This window comes from Bacillus rossius, assembly GCF_032445375.1.
Source record: "Bacillus rossius redtenbacheri isolate Brsri chromosome 4 unlocalized genomic scaffold, Brsri_v3 Brsri_v3_scf4_2, whole genome shotgun sequence".
NCBI lineage: Eukaryota > Metazoa > Arthropoda > Insecta > Phasmatodea > Bacillidae > Bacillus > Bacillus rossius.
In genome coordinates this window covers 19,879,438-19,900,466 of record NW_026962011.1, presented here as the reverse complement: position 1 = coordinate 19,900,466, position 21,029 = coordinate 19,879,438, and the positions used below count along the sequence as shown (strand labels likewise).

The following is a 21,029-nucleotide window of genomic DNA, read 5'->3' as shown; positions in this document are numbered from 1 at the left end:
AATATTAATTACTGCAGAAACTGATTAGGGCTACAACAGTCTTCTGAATATACAACACCCTTGGTATTCTCATTGGCTACTTGTTTGTTTCAACCCTAGTTATAACCATCCAATATCTTTTTGATAGTCTTTTTTTTTTAGCCATTCTCTTCGTCGCCTGAGACTTAAAATCTTAATTTTACACTCACCTTTTAAAATGCAATACTATGTTTTATATGATTTAGTTAATGTATCCCGTCATAAGCTACATAAGTTTGTTACATACCAGAATAATTTTATTTTCAGAAGGAAATAACTATTTTACATGGAATACCTAGGATTCTGAATATACTTTGCAGTTCTGGAAATAAAAATTAAATGTAAGGTGGGTTAGGATTAATAACGAAAAATGCACTAGCCTACAAAAAAGGAAAGGGCAATCTTCTTTATGTTAAGGGAGGAACTTTGGTAGTATTTTTTTCCTCTAAACATAAATTTTTTTAAACACCTCTTTTTCTTGACAACTTGTAAATACCAAGAGGTCTGCGCAAGTAGGTTACTATAAAGAACGGTACAGTAGGGCATAGTGCTATTACTCACTCTTCAGTTTAATTCACAGCGAACCATAAAAATGAGAAGCATTCAGTCAGTAACTATTACATTTAAACTATACTAAAAATATTCAATATTTATGAACAACACGGATTTTACTACGCCGGGTTCCGAAACAACGCGGCAGGCCTCGGAAAAACAACTACGCATCTCACGCATTCCTGAAATTCAGTCTCTTTACGTCACGCGGGAATCAGTTGTGTGTCAATAGCAGGTTACTGGCACGAGATGGAGAGAGAGATGTGCACGCAAGGTCAGACTAATCTATATGCTGTTCCAAAAAAATGTAGCTGCTAGTTCAGCTGCGTGGAAGTCCATGGAGGGCAAACGACAGCTATAGTGGCACGGAAAAGTTTTCCACAGCATTGAAGCCATAATTATCAATTTTTTTATTCAGTGTTGTGATGAAGAGACTAAAAGAGGTTATCTTCTCGAGCCGCTTCCAAGGACAACAGCAAGAGCTGCCGAATATACCGGCGTTAGTGAACGAGCCATGTGCAATATTCGTAAAGTTAGCTTAGAACGGCCAAACTAGTAATAAAATATATATAAAATAAATTTTAAAAAGGGGGAAAGGATGGTATAGTGAAAAAATGTTTAAAACATGCAAAAAAGTGTTTGTGTTGAACAAAAACCGGTTGATGTCAGTATACATTGATTAAACATTAAAATGTAAACTGCATTATCTAATGAAAGTCATTGCTGCAGTGAATCGCTGCCAAATTTGTCGAAATAATCTAGCCAGTATGAACGCTAATAAACTGTAGTTATTACGAGCAAGGTTGCAAACAGATAAATTTGGGAAGTATTTTACTTTCGAGGATTTGATATCCATTTTCTCCTGTAACATAGAGAAAATAAATTTTTATGCTGTTGCCCTTTTTCCCTTTCCTAAGATACGATTATCATAACAGCATAACATTTAATTTCAACGATACTTATTTTTACTTTTTTTCTTGTTGCATTTGGCGTAACGAGAACAAGTTTATTCGCTGTTACTAAACAAAAGGTTGCATTGAGCTTCATAGTTTCGACAATATAACGTTTTTAGTACTGTTTGTGTTCAAAGAAAATTGTATGCATTTGTCTTATTTTTCAAATTCTTTAATTTCCTCTGATTGTATCCGAACACTGTACTTTCCCACAAGTGAGGTGGTTCTTTCTTATGAAATTATAAGTGATTCGCACTGTTACAATATTTTAGCGCATGTACTTAACGAATGGTTATATAACTGACTTGGCACGAAACAAAAAAACGCTGTTTTATGTTGTCGCTAATGAACATCTCCGTATCCCGCACTGTTCTCTAATGTTTGCTTGTCGTTACGTAAGAACATATCGCCGCCTGAGTATTGGAGTATTCTATGTCCACTTTTTACGTTTTTTTATGCTATGGATACTAAATTAATATTAGTATTCATTTGTACTATATCCACACACGTCTACGCACATAAAAATGTTTGTTCTTAATTTAAGGCCAATATTATTTTGTTCTATGTCATGATATTCATAGTTATTTGAACTTTCGAATGCCTATATCTCAGTTCCGACTTCAATGGACATAGAACAATCCAATTCTCAGGCGACGATATGCCAGATGTTTTCAGGTCCGCGCGTACGCCGCCGGGCCGTGCCGATGTCGCCCGGCCTCGGACCGGGCCGTGACGGACTTTGATGTTGCAAGCAGGAGCTGACTTGCACGAACAAACAGCTTCCACCCGTGCGAGTCTCCTAGCGCTGCTCAGTCTTCGCTCGTGCTCAGCGGGCTTTCTGGGCGGACGGCGGAAGAGACGTCCAAAACACGCGAAGCCAAGACGCAGTCACACTGTCACAACCACCAGGAAACCAGCAACATATTTTTTTTTCTGCAGTGAAACTTCATCACACACAGTAGGGTAAGTCGAGGTGATCACGTTATCTAGAAGGTAACAATAAATCGTAACGAAAAAAAAAAAGATCAACAGAACCTATTTATAACGAAATAAATGCACTTTAAAAGAAACGGATTTCAATGATTAAATGCATGAATTGTAACGAAAAAAATTGGTTGTCTGTAAAGTCGGTTTACGAGCGATAGTTTAACGTTTACAACGTCATAACAAAACATTGATGAAATGATTGCATATTTTATGAATAAAATTTAATCATTTTTATTTTAATAATAAAAGAATAAATACTTGAAATTATACTAGTAATAAGTTTCTAAAATGCAAAAATAATTAACCTTTATTGCCGAAATTGTTGTTGTAATAAACAATGAAAACCACAGATTAAAATTCGTCGAGAATATTTTACGTTTTTATGTCTTCCAGTGCTCAAAATGATATGCAATTGTGGCCCCGGGCACGAACTTTTATTTATAATTCATTAATACTAACGCCCCTCCGCCCCTCCCGATAAACAAAGGAAAATATGTATTAACGAGTGCCTGGTTGCCGCGGAAGCGGCTAGATAACGCGATTCATTCTGTTCGCGTCCGTCACCATAGATGGCAGCACCGCAGAAGAATAATATTATTTCCTTTTTATAATACGATTTTATAACAAATACGCATCCCAAATACACCAAACTTATTTATAATGTGTTACAATATTTTTTAAAACATTGTGCAAACGATCCCGGGTGTAATTTGAATTATTATGTGTAATTGTAAAACACCATTGTTCGTACAAAAACGTATTTGAAAATTCAACATTACTTTTAAATAACCGTACCGATTGTGCTGAAAATCGGTGGATGATCGTTCAATTATATAATATTAATAATTCAAACGACGAAAACATGATTGAAAAGTCAAATCGATGGTTGTTCCAATCGAGTGGAAGAGAGATAGAAGCGGCGCAAGCGTACAATGAGCGTAACGGGACAATGTGAGTTACGGGACACTTTTTTGTGCGTGCAGCCGGCGTTCATCGATTTATTAGACGTTGTCACGTCAAAAAAATTCAAAGCAGTAATTAGGACTGCCGACAGAGTTGAAAACGTTTTCGCAATTTTTACGAAAAAATATTATCACACAACAAATTTGTTTTATCACGTTAGTAAAATAACTCCTAAATTACTATACAATACGCATTGCATAGTAACTGTAGGTATTAAAAAAATAAATAATGATGTTCTTAATTTTAGGTTATATTGCTACAAAGACTCCGTTTTCTTCGTTATTCAAACTATATATCTATATGAGAATATTAATATATTTTATACTCACTTTTTACTGCACAGTAATCGCATACTTAAGATTTAAAAGCGCAAAAAGTTATACTAATAGGAACAAATATAGTGTTATCGTTAACACGTCACGTGACCATGTCGATGACGACTTACATGAATTTACTCCCTATCCAAACCTTCCCATAGCAGTTTTCACTTCAAAAAATAAAGTAACGGTCAGAGCGATTAAAAAATAGTGTCAGACAAGTTTATCGTCAACTTGTTTGTTACAATTGTGAAACTCCATTTTTTACTTGTATTTGCTATCAAGTTACATGCAGAAAACACAGATGACAGCAGCCCTCGGTGGCATGTATTTGTAATAGCACGCTTGTGCTATGGCGCTATCGCGTTACTTACTTGCGAACTCGGATACTGGCACACATTCTTATACACTCGCATACGTATTCATTTGTCTCTACTTTTGTATACTCGCACACACGTGCATGTGTTTGCAATATTGGTGCACCATATAAATGTCCTATTCATCAGTCCGTGAACTTTTACTTATAAAACCCGTAGCGACTACGCACCCAGTATTTTTTTTCCGCCTTAAATTGTATAAATCAAAAATATCTGTATTTCAATAATTTTTTTCCGTTAATTGAAAATTTTCAATTATTTTAAATTTTTTTTCTAGCATGGCAAGACATAAATCATAACGTTTCAAGCTACGATGCCTTGCTACAGTCCGATATTCATTAATAGACACCGGTGCGCAGGGAAGGTAAAACGGATTTTTTTTTTTTTTAGTGAAAACTTCTTTACTTAGGGGGCTACAATTTTCTAGCGTTACGAAAATTACGATCGCATGAGGGGAATTGTCAGTTACGTGATTGGGGAACCGGTAGAGGAGGAGAGTGCGTCAGCGGCGACGCCACTCCAACGCATGCGCTAGCGGTCGAAAGGGTAGACGTGAAAAAGGAGGGGATAGGTATGTAGCGAAGCATGCTGTATGCTAGTTGTAACCGCCGGAAGGGGAGATGGCAGGGGAAAGGTAGAAATGACGCAGCAGTGATGCTACGGAATTCTCGTAACGTTGCTTGTGTTTGTCTACTCATTTTTTTCTTTTCATTTGAGATCATACCCGCATCCTTACTATTCTAAAATATTATATCATGTTCAATGTAAATATACTAATAATTCTATGCATACCTAATAAGCATGAAGTTTCACTTCTGTCACGCATGGATTCCACGCCCACACATTCTTATTGTTGTTAAGTGGAACAAACCGGATACGAGGATTTATTGTGTCAAAACGATCATTTCTTTCAACTTGGTGTAGCTAGTTGTACATGCAGCAGAATCTTCACCTGCTATTAAGGATGTGTGTAGCTGGTATAGCCTAGTGTAATAAATTAGTGCGTGCAGTTTAATTTCATATTTGACAATTTTTTTAAATTTTAATGATATTAAATATTGTTAATATGAACGTAAAAATATGTATTTGTGAAAGTTGTAACTGCGAGACGAATGACTCGATATTAATATTTTTTTTGTGGTTATCAAAATATTTTGTGTGTAGTACAACTTAACTATGCCAAGATTCATAAGCTAACTAAGGCTGACTTATTATTTATGATAGCAATTTATAAAACAATAACTATTTTCCTAATTGTAAATATATTCAGTGTGCTTCTAACTTCAAGATAATATCATTTATAAGCTACAAAAATAAAGATGAATAATAACTAAACTCTTATATATAATATATATATATATATATATATATATATATATGCGAGACAAATATTGTCAATTTTAAATGTAAGAATAGTTGGAGCAATAACATTCGTTTATTTTTTTAGCAAAGCTCGGTTATGAAGATACTGTTGAGATTATACAACACATTAAACAATATTACAGAACTAGAACTATTGTTTAATGTGTTGTATAATCTCAACAATATCTTCATAATCGAGCTTTGCTAAAAAATAAACGAATGTTATTGCTCCAACTATACTTACATTTAAAATTGACAATATTTTTCTCGCAAGTGTAACTAAAAAAACGGTATGCTCAAACATAAATGAAGTTTAAGTTGAAATAAAGTTACCGACACACGTAATTCTCTTATAAAGACAGTTGGTTTGTGGCTATAATACTAGTTTTGTGCTCCAAAACCCGCGAAAGAAAGAATAGTCTTGTCAGTAGATACATTTTACGTTGCAAATAAAATGTAGGGCAGAAGAGGTTTTTTTTTTTTCTATATAGATCCCAGCATTAAGAAACCAATTTATCGAACATGGCATCGATGGGAAAACCTTTGGCGGTCGAAAAAGTACAATTTTTTTTTTTTTTTTTTTCGATGTTTCTCAAAAATGATTGACTTAAGAGTTTTTTCTATAGTATAATGTTTAAAAGTTTTAAAAGAGAATTATATTCCATGCAATTTTCATTCCAACATCTTTACTGTGGTACAAATAGTAAGTGCAAAGTAGATTCTGAGACGTTGACAATTTTTACTCAACTTTGTAAAACAAAACAATCATTAACTCCTTCTTTGTAAATCATTTTAAAAGTTTGACTAGAACATTTATCCTCTAAATAAAGGTTACCCAGCTTCCTATTTTCCCCTCCATCCCTTTCTCTTCTTCCCATCCTAATTCCTTCACCCCTTCCTCCACAAATACCGCACTCACAATTTCCGCTTGACTATCGCAGTTGAAAACTCTATGTGACCCCAATAGTAAACCAAGTTTTTATTGTACAACTGGAACATATATGTCACAATAAATTACATTCTGATTATTTGTACCTACAAAAAGTGATTTTAAAAAATGTGAATGAATAAATATTGAGGTGATTAAAAGCAAATTATCAAAAAAAAATTAGTTGTCTGTAAAGTCGGTTTACTGACGATAGTTTAACGTGACAACGTAATAACAAAACATTGATGAAATGATTGCATACTTTTATGAATAAAATTGAATAATTTTTATTGAATTATCACTATTTTAAATGGATACAAAGAAGGAGTGAAATGAAATCTACAATTTAATTGATAAATTTATTTTTATTTGCATTCATTAATTCAAATATGTTTATTACTTTAACGAAGATATTATTTTGACCATAACTTTTATACATGTTTCCTATTTAACTTCAAGATCGTCGAGAATGTTTTACGCTTTTTCGCAACTACACATTTAACGACGAAGTTTGTTCGTCGTGTACTTAAACGTAGAATTTAATAAAAATGCCCTTGCAGACGCTCGTGGTGCGCTGGGGCCGAGATTAAAATTCGTCGAGAATATTTTACGTTTTTATGTCTTCCAGTGCTCAAAATGATATGAAATTGTGGTCTCGGGCACGAAATTTCATTTATAATTCATTAATAATAACGCCCCTCGCGATAAACAAAGAAAAATATGTATTAACGAGTGCCTGGTTGCCGCGGAAGCGCTTAGATAGCGCGATTCGTTCGGCTTGCGTCCGTCACCGTAGATTACAGCACCATAGGGGAATAATATTTTTTTTTGTTTTTATAATACGATTTTATAACAAATACACATCCCAAATAGACCAAACTTATATATAATGTGTTACAATATGTTTTAAAACATTGTGGAAAAGATCCCGGGTGTAATTTGAATTATTATGTGCAACTGTAAAACACTATTGTTCGTACAAAACGTATTTGAAAATTCAACATTACTTTTAAATAACCGTACCGATTGTGCTGAGAATCGGTGGACAACCTTTAATTTATATAATATTAATCATTCAAACGACGAAAACATGATTGAAAAGTCAAATCGATGGTTGTTCCAATCGAGTGGGAGAGATAGATGCGGCGCAAGCGTACAATGAGCGTAACGGGACACATCGTAGTGGGACAATGTGCGTTACGGGACACTTTTTCGTGCGTGCAGCCGGCATTCATAGATTTACTAGACGTCACGTCAAAATGTGTCATGTGCATTTTGTAGGCTAATTAAAACAATTGTCTAGTTAAAACATTATCATAATGAATAATAATAATAATTGCTTATTGCTACAATTTGAATGATGATAGTAGCATATTAAATATGCATTTATTTTTAATTCTTTATCGAAATATATGTAATGATAGATACGGATTAAAGTCATATCTTATATTTATGAAATATGTATAACTCTTTTAAATTCTTTTTAGTGTTATAAGAAAACTGCTAGGTGGGCTTACAGTCACACCTTGTTATTACATGAAATTCTTTATAGTCATAAAAATTAGTATAGTTCGGCCTTATAGTCATTCAATATTTATAAACATGTATATCTATTAAATTCTTCATTGTAATTTGTATGCATATTGGGTAGTGCTAGCTCTTGCATACTTTCTTTATTGAATATGTTTTAATTTGCTGTAAGGTAAGTCTTCATAGTGTTATAAGTATGCTTATGAGGCGATTGCTAGTTCTCGGTTATAGATATAATAGTTTTAGTATATAGTTAATTAAATACTATAATAAATAACATATTCTTATGAGGAGAAAGACAGCAAGTATAAGTAACAATGATATCCATTTCAGTTATAGTAATAAATTTATTCTTATTATTTATAGCTCTCCTGTAACAAACTTACAGTCATTATGAAATTTATATAATAATACTAAAATTAAAGATTTGTATGGTAGTTTAAATTTAAGTATAGTTATATATGTGTTCAAATAAGTAAAACATATAATGTAAATTATTCTTCTCTTTCTCTTCTTCTGTTATAGTAAAATTTCATAGTTTGGTAATCTAAATAAGGAGAGCTTATAGTGTTGGCTTGCCTAAGAATATTATTTTTGAAAATTAAGTATTTGTATTGTTCAGCAGTAAAACATCCATAAGTAAGCTTAATGATAGTGCTATTTTTAATAAATATGAAGAAGGTATAGTGGAAGATAAAATTTAAGTCTTTAAAGGGGTAAAAAAATTAAAATATTTATAGTGATAGATAATAATTAAAGCTACGTATAGTGGCAAATATTTTTTTTTAATTAATTTAGTAAATATAATAGAAATAAACGAATTATATTAAACAACAAAATTCTTGATTCGTTTCAAAAATTAAAAATTGGTCACAAAAATATTGGGTGCAATTTACAAACAAAATCATTCCTAAAATGAGGTACCAGCAAATTAATGTGAGAAAAATATCAACAGAAATGCTACCATGCATGGTAGTAAAAATTCAATTTTCTTCTGCATGTAAAAAGAAAGACGTTAAATTTTCAACACTAATATATTAGTAAAAGGCAGTATTTAGAATGCAGCTTATGAGACACTACTTCATATTAAAAAGTCTTATTTTCTTCAGTTTTATTAATTTTTCCCCCGTTTTTTATTGACTGAGATTGGTATGTACAACACTCCCAAAATAAACGATCCAATAAGGAAATTTGCAGTCATAGAAGTGACATCGCTGACTTACAAGATACGCTGCGGACACCATTAAGTCCTTTTAGCGATGTTTAAGTACATTAGAGCGTATTTAAATTGGGAATGTCATGCGATTGCATTTGCTTTTAACTCATTTAGGCAATCACAGAACGCAAAGAATTTAAATCAGTTAACCTTCCGAACCTTATACATAAAATAAAGTTTGTGCTGTGTTGTAAAATTACCCTAATTTCTCCAGCTGATGTAATTTTCAAGTGTCCCTGTTACCATCTCCGAATAAACGATGTGTCATGCAGAATTGAGCACGACAGGGAACAGTTCGAATAAGCATTTTGACGTAGTTAACACGTTTTACGGCTGTCAGGTGAGCTAGAAAGTGAATTTCGAGTGTTTTGTGAAGCGTTAGTAACTACAGGATTATTTTTTTTCCCCTGAAGTTTGTAATTGGCGAGGGGCAGAAGGCGAAATCTTTGGCGGAACTTGAACTAGCTCCGGCGTGTATTTGAATTGCAGATTGCCTCGAAATCGTGATGAGTTCTTGAACAGGAGGTCTGTCTCCCTCGCATCTGCACGGTTATCTTTAAGCCAGAACTGCCGTTTCTTCCGCCATCACGGAGATTAAATCACTATATTAGTGGCTGCACCTCCAAAACAGCGTGCAGAGCACCAGGTGTTAACGCACCATATAGATACCATCCATGATTTTCAAAGATGACTGATTACGAGTATCATTCAAGAGCTATTACACTTGCCTTTACACGTTTCGTTTTATGGAGCCGAAAAATAATTAAAATGAGTTTTTATTCACGAACACTTTTATATATGAACATTTAGTACACAGTATTGTACGTAGAACACAAACGTTCCGGGAGCTCTTATCTTTCAAATTCCCCTTTAAAAGGTTTAGTTTACATTTTAGTCCTGTGAAGACTACATGCCATAAATGTTCTTAGCGCGTGGATGGTAAAAGGCTTATAATACGCAAGCCAGTCTCGTCCTTACTGTCTCTTCGCTTTTAGAGCTCGTTCGCCTAGCCAAGCTGCCCTCTGAAGGAATAAATTGATGTTTAGTAAAATAGAGGTGCATATAACCTAATAATCTCTGTCGAAAATTGTTTTAACTTAATCTGATAATACGTAATGTTGTGAAAAATAACAGTTCTTATTTGAAACAACTCGGTGAATCACAGTAGGCAAAATTAAAATTTCAGGACAACGTCAAGAAGAAAATTGCTTATTTGCATCTTCGTTGAATTTGTTATTTACGGTAAAAAAAAAATTACTCACGTAAACTACAGTCAGCTTAACATTAAAACAATTTCACAGATTGACTCTCGTTTAATTTTTCATACAGTGTAGGCAACTTAGTCTGCAAAAAAAAAAAAAACCTCATGAAAACCGGTCTGTTAAAACCACGGAGATATAAAATTTCGGATTGGAAGTCTGTTCAAAAGTTGAAGCCACGCTGGTTGGCAATTGTCTAGCAAAACAAAGCATATCTTATTTAATTCTAATACTTCAAAATAACTTGCTGGAAAGAATCAAGTAAGATCATCATTGAGTGAGTATTGTTCAACAAAGTTGTTAACAACACATACGCCTGTTATTACCATGAGACATTGCTAGCCAGTTGGGAAAGGGTAAACATTTATACTTTAAAATAATTTCAGTATCATTTCCAAATTTTTGTTTTGGCTGTGTAGTTGGAAGTTCTCAATAAGACATAAACCATGAACGTGGCAAAGACAGCCCGCATGCACTCCCTGACTTCACGCCAACACGGATAAAGCCACCGACGCGAGCCTCACCACATCCAGCCTCCGCGGATAAAGCCACCGACGCGAGCCTGACCACATCCAACCTCAGCGGATAAAGCAACTGACGTGAGCCTCACCACATCCAGCCTCAGCAGATAAAGCCACCGACGCGAGCCTCACCACATCCAGCCTCAGCGGATAAAGCAAATGACGTGAGCCTCACCACATCCAGCCTCAGCAGATAAAGCCACCGACGCGAGCCTGACCACATACAGCCTCAGCGGATAAAGCAACTGACGTGAGCCTCACCACATCCAGCCTCAGCGGATAAAGCCACCGACGCGAGCCTGACCACATCCAGCCTCAGCGGATAAAGCAACTGACGTGAGCCTCACCACATCCAGCCTCAGCAGATAAAGCCACCGACGCGAGCCTCACCACATCCAGCCTCAGCAGATAAAGCCACCGACGCGAGCCTCACCACATCCAGCCTCAGCAGATAAAGCCACCGACGCGAGCCTCACCACATCCAGCCTCAGCAGATAAAGCCACCGACGCGAGCCTCACCACATCCAGCCTCAGCAGATAAAGCCACCGACGTGAGCCTCACCACATCCAGCCTCAGCAGATAAAGCCACCGACGTGAGCCTCACCACATCCAGCCTCAGCGGATAAAGCAACTGACGTGAGCCTCACCACATCCAGCCACAGCAGATATAGCCACCGACGCGAGCCTCTCCACATCCAGCCTCAGCGGATAAATCCACCGACGCGAGCCTGACCACATCTAGTCTCAGCGGATAAATCCACCGACGCGAGCCTCACCACATCCAGCCTCAACGGATAAAGCCACCGACGCGAGCCTCACCACATCCAGCCTCAGCGGATAAAGCAACTGACGTGAGCCTCACCACATCCAGCCTCAGCAGATAAAGCCACCGACGCGAGCCTGACCACATCCAGCCTCAGCGGATAAAGCAACTGACGTGAGCCTCACCACATCCAGCCTCAGCGGATAAAGCCACCGACGCGAGCCTGACCACATCCAGCCTCAGCGGATAAAGCAACTGACGTGAGCCTCACCACATCCAGCCTCAGCAGATAAAGCCACCGACGCGAGCCTCACCACATCCAGCCTCAGCAGATAAAGCCACCGACGCGAGCCTCACCACATCCAGCCTCAGCAGATAAAGCCACCGACGCGAGCCTCACCACATCCAGCCTCAGCAGATAAAGCCACCGACGCGAGCCTCACCACATCCAGCCTCAGCAGATAAAGCCACCGACGTGAGCCTCACCACATCCAGCCTCAGCGGATAAAGCCACCGACGTGAGCCTCACCACATCCAGCCTCAGCGGATAAAGCCACCGACGTGAGCCTCACCACATCCAGCCTCAGCGGATAAAGCCACCGACGCGAGCCTCACCACATCCAGCCTCCGCGGATAAAGCCACCGACGCGAGCCTGACCACATCTAGTCTCAGCGGATAAATCCACCGACGCGAGCCTCACCACATCCAGCCTCAGCGGATAAAGCCACCGACGCGAGCCTCACCACATCCAGCCTCAGCGGATAAAGCAACTGACGTGAGCCTCACCACATCCAGCCTCAGCAGATAAAGCCACCGACGCGAGCCTGACCACATCCAGCCTCAGCGGATAAAGCAACTGACGTGAGCCTCACCACATCCAGCCTCAGCGGATAAAGCCACCGACGCGAGCCTGACCACATCCAGCCTCAGCGGATAAAGCAACTGACGTGAGCCTCACCACATCCAGCCTCAGCAGATAAAGCCACCGACGCGAGCCTCACCACATCCAGCCTCAGCAGATAAAGCCACCGACGCGAGCCTCACCACATCCAGCCACAGCATATAAAGCCACCGACGCGAGCCTCACCACATCCAGCCTCAGCAGATAAAGCCACCGACGCGAGCCTCACCACATCCAGCCTCAGCAGATAAAGCCACCGACGTGAGCCTCACCACATCCAGCCTCAGCGGATAAAGCCACCGACGTAAGCCTCACCACATCCAGCCTCAGCGGATAAAGCCACCGACGTGAGCCTTACCACATCCAGCCTCAGCGGATAAAGCCACCGACGCGAGCCTCACCACATCCAGCCTCCGCGGATAAAGCCACCGACGCGAGCCTGACCACATCCAGCCTCAGCGGATAAAGCAACTGACGTGAGCCTCACCACATCCAGCCTCAGCAGATAAAGCCACCGACGTGAGCCTCACCACATCCAGCCTCAGCAGATAAAGCCACCGACGCGAGCCTCACCACATCCAGCCTCAGCAGATATAGCCACCGACGTGAGCCTCTCCACATCCAGCCTCAGCGGATAAAGCCACCGACGCGAGCCTGACCACATCTAGTCTCAGCGGATAAATCCACCGACGCGAGCCTCACCACATCCAGCCTCAGCGGATAAAGCCACCGACGCGAGCCTCACCACATCCGGCCTCAGCAGATAAAGCCACCGACGCGAGCCTCACCACATCCAGCCTCAGCAGATATAGCCACCGACGCGAGCCTCTCCACATCCAGCCTCAGCGGATAAAGCCACCGACGCGAGCCTGACCACATCCAGCCTCAGCAGATAAAGCCACCGACGCGAGCCTCACCACATCCAGCCTCAGCAGATAAAGCCACCGACGCGAGCCTCTCCACATCCAGCCTCAGCAGATAAAGCCACCGACGCGAGCTTCACCACATCCAGCCTCAGCGGATAAATCCACCGACGCGAGCCTCACCACATCCAGCCTCAGCAGATAAAGCCACCGACGCGAGCCTCACCACATCCAGCCTCAGCAGATAAAGCCACCGACGCGAGCCTCTCCACATCCAGCCTCTGCAGATAAAGCCACCGACGCGAGCTTCACCACATCCAGCCTCAGCGGATAAATCCACCGACGCGAGCCTCACCACATCCAGCCTCAGCAGATAAAGCCACCGACGCGAGCCTCTCCACATCCAGCCTCAGCAGATAAAGCCACCGACGCGAGCCTCACCACATCCAGCCTCAGCAGATAAAGCCACCGACGCGAGCCTCACCACATCCGGCCTCAGCAGATAAAGCCACCGACGCGAGCCTCACCACATCCAGCCTCAGCAGATAAAGCCACCGACGCGAGCCTCACCACATCCGGCCTCAGCAGATAAAGCCACCGACGCGAGCCTCACCACATCCAGCCTCAGCAGATATAGCCACCGACGCGAGCCTCTCCACATCCAGCCTCAGCGGATAAAGCCACCGACGCGAGCCTGACCACATCCAGCCTCAGCAGATAAAGCCACCGACGCGAGCCTCACCACATCCAGCCTCAGCAGATAAAGCCACCGACGCGAGCCTCACCACATCCAGCCTCAGCAGATAAAGCCACCGACGCGAGCCTCACCACATCCGGCCTCAGCAGATAAAGCCACCGACGCGAGCCTCACCACATCCAGCCTCAGCAGATATAGCCACCGACGCGAGCCTCTCCACATCCAGCCTCAGCGGATAAAGCCACCGACGCGAGCCTGACCACATCCAGCCTCAGCAGATAAAGCCACCGACGCGAGCCTCACCACATCCAGCCTCAGCAGATAAAGCCACCAACGCGAGCCTCTCCACATCCAGCCTCAGCAGATAAAGCCACCGACGCGAGCTTCACCACATCCAGCCTAAGCAGATAAAGCCACCGACGCGAGCCTCTCCACATCCAGCCTCAGCGGATAAAGCAACTGACGTGAGCCTCACCACATCCAGCCTCAGCAGATAAAGCCACCGACGCGAGCTTCACCACATCCAGCCTCAGCGGATAAATCCACCGACGCGAGCCTCACCACATCCAGCCTCAGCAGATAAAGCCACCGACGCGAGCCTCTCCACATCCAGCCTCAGCAGATAAAGCCACCGACGCGAGCTTCACCACATCCAGCCTCAGCGGATAAATCCACCGACGCGAGCCTCACCACATCCAGCCTCAGAAGATAAAGCCACCGACGCGAGCCTCTCCACATCCAGCCTCAGCAGATAAAGCCACCGACGCGAGCCTCACCACATCCAGCTTCAGCAGATAAAGCCACCGACGCGAGCCTCACCACATCCAGCCACAGCAGATAAAGCCACCGACGTGAGCCTCACCACATCCAGCGTCAGCGGATAAAGCTACCGAGCGGAGCCTCACCACATCCAGCCTCAGCAGATAAAGCCACCGACGCGAGCCTCACCACATCCAGCCGCGGACCGCGCGCGTGCCAAGAGGGCGTGCCGCCGCTATCGGCGAGTCAGACAGGGGGAGGAGCGAAGACGCGAGGGGCCAGGCCACTCTGCTTCCAATCCCGCTGACGGTGCTAGACATGGCGATCATTTGCATGGAAATGGACAATCAAAACGCTCCCGGGGTGATTGTCGAGCGAGAGACCACCTTAGGGTGAATGGGGGAAGGGAAAGGGCGTGGCGCCAGCTGTCACTGAGACCCGCTGTCGTTCCTCCGCGCGCCGACGGGCCGCGGAAGTCTAGTGTCTTCTGTTTGCACTGCCTTCCTCATTTAGAACGCTGCGCTGTTGAAATTTAAATATTGCATCCATTAAGTAGATGGAGCATTAACGGTCCTAAGTGAAGCTGTTTTTTCTCTCACCGTTAGATATCAGTATGGCGGTCTTACGTTATAAGATAACCATTTTCTTTTATACTCCCATAAATGCCCAGTGAACAATGAAATAACACTTCATGTTCTTCCTTGAATGACCCCGCCTACCGGGGCACACTTAAGATACAACCACAGAGGGCGCTGTGCTCGCTATGCTCGCTATATTCGCGATGTTCGCTACGCGTGTAAAATATAGCCAGCTGCATCCCAGGTGTCACTGGCCACACAAAAGCTGTGTTCGCAATGTTCGCTGTGTTGGTGACGTCGCCAGGTGTTTGGTTCTCGGCTATTTTTCTAAAACGTCGCTGTTTTTGCGCATGCGCAGATAAAAAAAAAACACCTTGGTTTTGCGCGGAAATGTGCTGTACCTCTGCGTTTGCTTTTTATGAAGTTTAATTTCTCTCATTATTGTGCTTTAATAGTCAAGTTGTCAAAAAAAAATAAATGAAAAAGATTACAAAAAAAATCCATGCTTATGGAATAAATCGATGGAAGAGAGTTCAGGCTTGATTCGATAGCGACGTCTCCAGAATACTGCTGACGAGCCCTCTACTCGATTTGAAAACTTCAGCGGTTAGATTTTACAGATGATAAAAAAATTAGGTTTATTCTTTATTATCTAGGTTCAAAGCAATGAATTCGAATATGCCGTCATAATTAGATACAGTAAACGGAAGACATTTTGTATTCCCAAACAATGTGACTTCAATAATTTAGAACCAAGGCGTTCTCACACTCTATAAACATGTACCTCCAATTGCTTACCACATTGAATTATGAATTGTCAGGAGATGACATCATGTGACACAGTTAAAGCCTTTATTTTTAAACTTGTCATCGTCATTTTTTTTCGCCCGAAACATTGTGAAAATTGTGCTTGACAACCAATCATCAACACTTTCAATCAAAAAAAAAAAACAGCAGTTGAGAAACCTACATTTTTCAAACGCGTCGTTAACGACATCGTAAAAGAAAAAAAACACCGTGGCTTAGGCACGAACAACTTCTAGATTTCCTGCAGGCCAGTTTAAGCTGTAGTAAAAATTTTACTGCGTCCCAAACTGGAGTCTCTGCCGCAATATGCTTCGCGGAACACTTTACGTGAGCCGGCTGTCGCAACAACCAGCGCAGCGTTCGCCGCGGCGCATCTGGTCCCAAATCCCAAAAAGCTGGCCAAAAGTCGAAAAAAAAAAAAAAAATATTCTTCCTAGGAAAATTTGACTATTTGAATAGTAGTAGTGGTACCTCTAGCGCGTATTATCACCGTTAGGGATGGGTAAGGGTCTCTACCTGGCTCAGGAATTCCGTTTGTTTCGAAGCGTCGAGCGTGTCGCTTTGTTAGCGTGTGGCGCACCCAAAAATTCCTTAAGTTAAAAAACGTATAGAAAAGTGAAATGTGAACCAATTAGGATTCTGCAAAATGGATTATTCTCCAGAAATTAAGTAAATTTTAGATGTGTTGCCCTTAATTAATATTATTAATTATTTTAATAAAAATTTAATAATAAATGAAGACGTGATTTCTATATCACTTTTGAAGAAGACTTTTTTAATAAAAGCCATAAGTTAAAAGTCCCACAAGATCCCACTCTGAAACCAAATGGCATTTGTAAATCATTAATATTTTTTAAATATGTCAAAAAATTAGCTGCATCTAGTTGCAGCTTTGGCTTCTGTTATGATTTTTATTCGATGATATGGATGCGCTTTTAAACCCGCATTTTTCACATTCAGTTTTGCGTTGTTTTTATGAAATATTATTTACAATAAATTTGTAAGATTATTTTTAATAACCTTTAATTCTTAATTTTCAAAATATGCAAACGATACCAAAGAAATTTCTTGCACGAGAAAGGAAATTTTTCTATTTGTAACAACTGTATTAAATGAAAATATTAACATGGTGAATGAAATTGTTGAAACAGAAGTTGCGAAAAAGTTTAGACATCAATAAATTTTGCCAAAAATTTAAAAGATGTCATTGCGAAATTGGTATCGAAGTTTAGAAAAAAGTGGAAACAGGTTAATAGAATTGAAAGAAAATTCTTCGAAAAATTCGATAATTGGCTCAACGTTCCTGTATATTTCACAGTTGAAAATAAAGGTGTGGAGGCTTCCGCGAACAATACATTAGGGCGTCCTTCGTCAAGTTGGGTCGATTTGAGTGAACGGTCAAAACGGAGGAAGACAGACAAGGTTCGAGAACATAGCGTCAAAGCACTGGCCTACACTACACAAATGGATCTCCGGGCTTCAGGAAATGTAATGCTTCGAAATTAATTAAGGATGTCACAGAAGGCAGTCCATAAAAAGCATCAAAGTACCAGAAAGCTATGCAACGTGTTACAGAGAATACACTTTCAGGCAAAGAAGCATTATCATTTGTTAAAGAAAATAAACTGTCCAAAAGTCAGTATCAAGGAATACGTTCTTTAAGCGTAGAAAAACATTGTACATTGTACCCACCTTATAAATATGTATTGGATTCTAAAAAGAATAGTTACCTTGACAATTCAGAAGTTTCTGTAACTAAAAGTGGAGCTACAGTTACACTTCAAGCATTGTTAAATCATACAAGTGAAAGAATTTTAATGATACAATCAGAGGTAGTTCAAATTCTTCCTGAAAACGAAGTAAGTTCACATGTCATTATTTGGAAAAATCCTCGACCATCATCGCCAAGATTTTGTCGCCCAATTAAAATAACTTATGCAAGAAACTGCCGAAGCTACCAGCCACAAAGTTGTTAGTATCAAAATGCAAGAAAGAAACCTTGCGCCCTTTCAAACTGTAATGGATGGAAAACAATTTAACATCAATTTCAAACTTGTGTTAACAATGGTAAATAGTAAAGAATGTAATGTTATAACGAATCCATCGTCAAGTATGCGTTTCTACCTTTGTGATATAGACAGTATTTTACAAAAACCCATCTATGAGGATCACTTAGAATTCGGAATATCGCCACTGCATGCTTGGATACGGTTTTTTGAATGTTGTTTGCACGTGAGTTACAAATTAGAAACAGAAACGTGGTAAGGGCGCAAGGACGATAAGGAAAGTGTCGAGAGAAGAAAAAAATACATACAACAAGGTTTTCGTGACAAATAAGGGCTTATTTTTGATTAACCAAAACAAGTATATGGAAATTCAGATGACGGAAATCTTGTGGTTTTGAAATCAATGTACAAAAGTTTCAGAACTACACTGAAGATAATGCACGTAAATTGGTCGAACTCTACCCATGGTTTTTTTATGCCTAAAACAGTCAATAATGTCAGATCCACTGATCTCCAGTTTGCGGAAACTTCCTCCAAAAAAACTTAAAACATTATCCCCACACGCAATTGAACTTTTGGATCCGCCATGATTTGCAGAATCAAATATTCATAGCTCTTCGATGGATGCAAGCGACGATGGTAGTGGTGGTGATGACAATGAATCTTCAAAACATTCGTCGGATAGCGACTGAGAAAAGGTAAAATTTTAATGGAAATAATGTTAATTATCATTGTAATAGTTATTAATTACTTTATTCTAGTAATCTCTTTTCTCGACCTTAATTGAATTTATTGTTCAGAGAGTGACGTTTGCTTTTTTTAAAATTTATGATTCGTGTCAGCGACTTTTGACAATATCTATATAGGTATGTATAATATTCATGTGAGAAAAATTTCTGAGCTATGATATAGTAGCCATTTTGATTTTTTCTTAATTCTAGTTTGGATTTATAATCAGTGACCTTTAAAACCCCCAGATACGAATTTTCATCGAAATTGATAAAGGCATTGACTTTTGGCCAGCTTTTTAGGATTTGGGACCAGTGCGGCGGTCCGGCTCCAACTTGCTCGTCTTGAGAGACGGCGCAGTTCCACTCGACCAGCCGGCGGGCCTTTGTTCGCCGACGCCATTGCCCGGGGTGCGATCTGCCGCGCGAGTTAGCAACCGAGTTCCAGCGCCATCTTTCCGCGCGCTTGGATCTCCGTGGCTCAGCAGGTTTAAATATTCCTTACATTAAACTCATGTTAATTTACTTTAAAAAAATATTTAAAGCAAAATTGATCAAAAATAAAGATTATAAACATTGTAAAAAAAAATGGCTGCCTTTTAAAATAGATTATAATTTTACCTACCTAAAGTTATAGTACCTACCAAGCTTTAAAAAAAATATACTAAAATACAATATTGATTAAACTTATTTAAGAATATTATGCGTAAATATTAATAACTAACACATTTCTGATGTGTTGCCACTAGTCATAATTTTATTATTAAAAACAATGACGCCTATAAATGCTGTGAGGAATGACGAGAAGCTTTTAATGTTAAATTATTCGTTCTGACATCGTCTAAATCTAAGAGTCTTTGGGTAGAGAAAAAACTATGTGTGATAATATAGTATTGAGAAATTTATATGTTTCAACTAAGAGCATATTTTTTTAAAAAAAAAAGAAGACAAAAGAAATTCCCTGAAATTAAAATTTAAAGAAGGAAAAAAAAACATTTTTTGCTACGGATATGGGTGAAAAAGTAAAGATCTAATCAAAAGCTAGACGCATGTCAAAGATTTTATGGCATGCGCTCCCCGATGATATTGAGAAAATACTCATATATATATATATACACACACACACACACACACACACACACACTGCAGTCATATTCCTAGTATAACAGAAATTAAAAACCTTCAGCCCGTAAAGATTTACATTTGCTTCCGACGATGCGAACTTGTTTGCGCCAGGCATCGAGACGTAGCGAGTAATAGAAACAAGCAGCTGCCGCCGTCGCCTTTATTAGCTCTCTCCCGGGTCCCGAGAGCGCTGAGCGCTGAGCGCTGCGGCAAGGGGTCGTCTCATCTCGCGGGAAGGGAAGGAGGGGACAAGCTTTGAAGAGCGGCGACAGGTAATTGCTCTCCTCCTAGCGCGTCGCTCCACTCAGGCTTGCGCGAGGCGCGGGGTGGATACGTATTAAAACTCTCTAGTCAGTCGGACGGGAGCCTCCGTCAGCGTCAGTGTTCTGCCATGAATATTTATGGTGATACGGGAACAGAATTCTTAACTTGCTTATTTTTTTTCCTCCTCCCTCTCTCTCACCACCCTTGCAATCTACGTGCAGGAATTGGAACCACAGCGGGATCTGCGAGCTCAGAGCGAAACGGAAAAATCAAAACGGAACAAGTGTCGAGAGGAGTAATCTCGTGTGGCGCATAATTTGAAAGTTGAATTGAGGTGCAGAAAATACACAGGGACCGCACGCAGACGCAAGTGTAGTTAATTTTTTTATTATTATTTCCCAAATTCTAATTCGCTTCGTCCGTGCATTAAAATAAAAAAAAATGTTGGTTTGGTCACGAATGTTGGGTACAGTCTACAATTTGTTTTGTCAGTAGACTCTTTTAATTGATTGTTATGGTGACGCATTTGTCTTTGGAGAGAAATTTTAGTTTA

General features: G+C 40.1%; 1 protein-coding gene across 2 annotated transcripts in view; it reads left to right on the top strand.

Moving 5' to 3' along the window:
• Nucleotides 1-2,173: 2,173 nt before the first annotated feature.
• Nucleotides 2,174-21,029, top strand: part of LOC134541933 (UDP-glucosyltransferase 2-like) — a 31,657-nt gene continuing 12,801 nt past the window's right edge. Inside the window, exons 1-2 of one of the 2 annotated variants that reach the window (XM_063385685.1) lie at nt 2,174-2,486; nt 19,383-19,575. The gene's annotated coding sequence lies outside the window, so the exon portion shown is untranslated. The remainder of the gene's footprint in view (nt 2,487-19,382; nt 19,576-21,029) is intronic. The other variant, XM_063385684.1, reaches the window with a different exon arrangement.